At 42.4% G+C, this 2,850-nt stretch overlaps 1 non-coding gene across 1 annotated transcript; it reads left to right on the top strand.

Moving 5' to 3' along the window:
* Positions 1 to 2,403: 2,403 nt before the first annotated feature.
* On the top strand, positions 2,404 to 2,525 carry LOC129405397 (small nucleolar RNA SNORA61). The gene has a single exon (XR_008630549.1). It is a non-coding gene; the product is annotated as a small nucleolar RNA SNORA61 (small nucleolar RNA).
* Positions 2,526 to 2,850: the final 325 nt, after the last annotated feature.

The raw sequence follows: 2,850 nt of genomic DNA, 5'->3' as shown, positions 1-2,850 counted from the left end.
GAAGGAAGGAAGGAAGGAAGAGGGAGGGAGGGAGGGAGGGAGGGAAGGAGGGAGAAAGAGAGGGAAGGAGGAAAAGAAAGAAAATAAGCCAAGATAAAAAATAAATGTAGCAAGCACTATCTAGCATTGTATGGAAATCTCTTTCACATGTGGCTTAAAAGAGGACAGTTAGATGTTAGATGTTCTGAATGTTCAATTCTGCCTCCTACTAAATTTGTTGACTCTGGAACACTTCTGCTGCTCACATACAAATGTGAGAGTGATAAATCATGCCTCATTAGCATTACAGACATAGCAGTTACCTTGTGGACCTTCAAAAGGTCTTAAGGACACCAGAATAACTTTAACTCTCCTGGTATTCTCTTTTTTCCTTTTTATTTTTTTTAATTGAATCACCAGTGAGATACACAGTTACAAAGTTGTTCATGATTAAGTTTCAGTCATACAGCTTTCCAACACCCATCCCTTTCCGGGTGTGCATTTCCGACCAACAATGTCCTAGCTTCTTTCCAGATCCCCTGTCTTCCTCTTTTTCAGTACTTTTCATTACTGCCTACAATTCCTCTGCAACCTCACCTTTAAAAAATCTCATTCCACCAACATTCTTTGTCTTATTTTAAGTCTTACAACATAAAAATTTGCAACCGCAAGGCCAGAGAGATAGATCAACAGGCTGAGTGCGTGTTTGCCATACGTTACATCCAGGCGTTCCCACTGGACCTCCAACACCTAACCAGCACAGACATCTATGCTCAAGCCCAAGACTGGCCCCCAAGCACCACTGAATGTGCCCTCTATGCCCCACAAATGCAGCCACAATATTGGGTTACATGATTCATTTTATTTCATTTTCTGATTGGATGAAATCTTTACATTCTGATTCTTGCTCTATCTAGCAAGACAAGATGCTAGTTTAATTTAGAGTTTAAATTCTTCTCTAATCAACTTGAGGGCCACGTGACAAAACTTAAGTTTATGAAGAACAAGTTAAAATAAATATAGAACTGGTGTCTTGATTGCCCCCTCACCATTTTGGTTTATGTGACTTAAAATCATAACATTCTTCCTCTGATCTCAGTCTGCTGAGACCCCTTCAAGTCCAGGAACTCTTTGTCTTGAGAAGTAGCAATCCTTCTCTTCAAGGTTAAAATCTGGTGCCTTGAGTTCAGCTTCCTCCTTTAGACCACACAAGTAATCCCTTTAAGCTACTGCCACCTTCCAGGAGAAGATCTCAGGGCTGCACACCAGTTCTGTTCTTTCTGAGAGCCAACATCCTCTGTCAATTTTTTCAAGCTGTAGGGAAACATGAGTTACTAGTAATATGGTTTTAGCCACAGGTATGCTCTCCTCAGAAGTTCAGAAAGTACTGAAAGATGATATATCCAGGGCCTGCTGAGGGGGGGGGGGGCGCGGAAATGTCTCTTGCAGCAACTGTTTTCTCTGTTAACCACAAAAGAAACTGCTGCTTGGTAAGAATTCAGCTGCATTAGTCATGACATAGACCCACCCAGCTTGAAATGCCAAGATTTCAAAATCCCTGGCATTCACAATGTGCCCCTGTACCTGTGTCGGGAGGAAAGTGAGGTTGTAAATAAGCATTTTTCTGTCTGCAGCCGAGATGCTTTGTGGTGGCCAAATCCTGTTTCCTTTTCCATCTGGGCACACAATAAGATCCCATTTGTCAGCTCCCTTTGCAGTGAGCTGGGGCCATCTCACGAGGTCCCAGCCGGCAGAATGTAGGCAGGAGTAGCACACACCACTTCCAACGCCAGGTCGTTGAAATCTGCCCACAAGATGATCTGTGTTTTATCCATATGTCATCATTCTTCTTTCATCCTCCAGCTGGAAACAGAGGCACCATTGGCAAACTCTGAGGCCCTGGGAACTTCTAAACGGTGCCTGGTTCTCTGCAGCACCACCTGGAACACAGCCCAGCCCCTGCCCCCACGCGCAGCCTACTTTGAACTGGAGTATAAATGAAAAATGAATGTTTACTTAGCTAAACCACTGAAAACAGGGAGTTGTGATGCAAACACTCTGAAAAGTAGCTGCCTTTTAAAATAAAAAATTAACACACAGGAAAAACATTTAATGACTCTCAAGTAACATTTTCTTCAGCAGAGAACCCTCCTGTCAATAGCAGGAAGAGAGAGAGAGAGAGAGAGAGAGAGAGAGAGAGAGAGAGAGAGAGAGAGAGAGAGACCCAGGTGGGGTGAGTTACGCTAAAGGACAAATCGCCCTGCGATGGTTTATGGAATGAGTTAGTCATTTTGGTTTTTCTGCATTTCCCAAGAATGATCTACACAAATCTTGACCAAAGGAGGCACATTTTATAAAAGTGCTTCCCAATCAGGCCCTTGACTCCTGAGAGTCATCAAGCTTTTTTAAAAATTTCAGTAACTTTACCTCTGTTCCCTTTCCCATCAGTTCTGAACCCCGGTCTTGGTGCTCTCAAAGGAGGACTAGTAAGACTGCATCTGGCCTCACAGGGCTGTCATGGAGCATACAGGCTAGTTCAAACAAGGTAAAAATAATTCAATAACTCTAATTGCAGTGATACACTTACTTCCTACCTGGTCTCCCAGGCTATCCAAAACATCCATTTTCTTGCTTTAGGCTAAAATACATAAATTCATTGTCATGGTACCAGTGTTTCCCATGCATGAAAATAAAAAAGTAAATTTGTATCACAATGGTCTCCTTTTTTTTTTTGAGCGGAGAAAAACTCAAAATACAACCTCTCGAAAGTCAATCAGTTATAAAATAAATTATTGATTGTGAAAATTCTGAAAACCAAGAGCCGTATGGAAGGGAGCTCGGAGGAGGGATACTTATTCATCTGACCACCCA

The sequence above is a fragment of the Sorex araneus genome, chromosome 5, assembly GCF_027595985.1.
Source record: "Sorex araneus isolate mSorAra2 chromosome 5, mSorAra2.pri, whole genome shotgun sequence".
Lineage (NCBI taxonomy): Eukaryota > Metazoa > Chordata > Mammalia > Eulipotyphla > Soricidae > Sorex > Sorex araneus.
The sequence above is the reverse complement of the archived record's forward strand: the minus strand, read 5'-3'. Positions and strand labels throughout refer to the sequence as shown.